Source organism: Etheostoma spectabile, chromosome 5, assembly GCF_008692095.1.
Source record: "Etheostoma spectabile isolate EspeVRDwgs_2016 chromosome 5, UIUC_Espe_1.0, whole genome shotgun sequence".
Lineage (NCBI taxonomy): Eukaryota > Metazoa > Chordata > Actinopteri > Perciformes > Percidae > Etheostoma > Etheostoma spectabile.
Genome location: NC_045737.1, coordinates 13,437,622 through 13,438,018, shown reverse-complemented (window position 1 = coordinate 13,438,018; position 397 = coordinate 13,437,622). Strand labels below are relative to the sequence as shown.

The 397-nt window shown below is 43.6% G+C and overlaps 1 protein-coding gene across 2 annotated transcripts in view; it reads right to left on the bottom strand.

Annotated features, from left to right (window-relative positions):
• LOC116689165 (spermatid perinuclear RNA-binding protein) overlaps nucleotides 1-397 on the bottom strand; it is an 88,229-nt gene that overhangs the window by 1,024 nt on the left and 86,808 nt on the right. The gene's annotated exons all lie outside the window — the stretch shown is intronic.

Here is a 397-nt window from a genome sequence, read left to right as displayed (position 1 = left end):
CTTAGCGCTCAGGGGAAATCAGTAGATGTATCAAATGTGGGAAGTGCTTCGGTTCCCGTAGAAATGTCTCGTTACCAACAAGGCAGGCCACGGAGATATGTCACTAGTGAGTCGGTGACTTGCCACAAATCGTTGCTCTGGAAGGCAGTTAGGCAGTTATGTAGGCAGCTGGATCTTTGCAATGGAACGGTACACATAAAAATGGCTGCCACTTTGACCATTCTGCTACGTTGATTTGAACTGGAATGGCCTTTCTTATTCATTTTATTTGTATGGCTTCAACCTTTCTCTTCACTGAAAATTAGTCAGAAGACAAAGTTGCACATTTAAAGCAGGCTACCTACTCTGTCGTAGCTGTTTTTATTGTTATAGCTGTTCTCAGGAGGCCTAAAGTAGC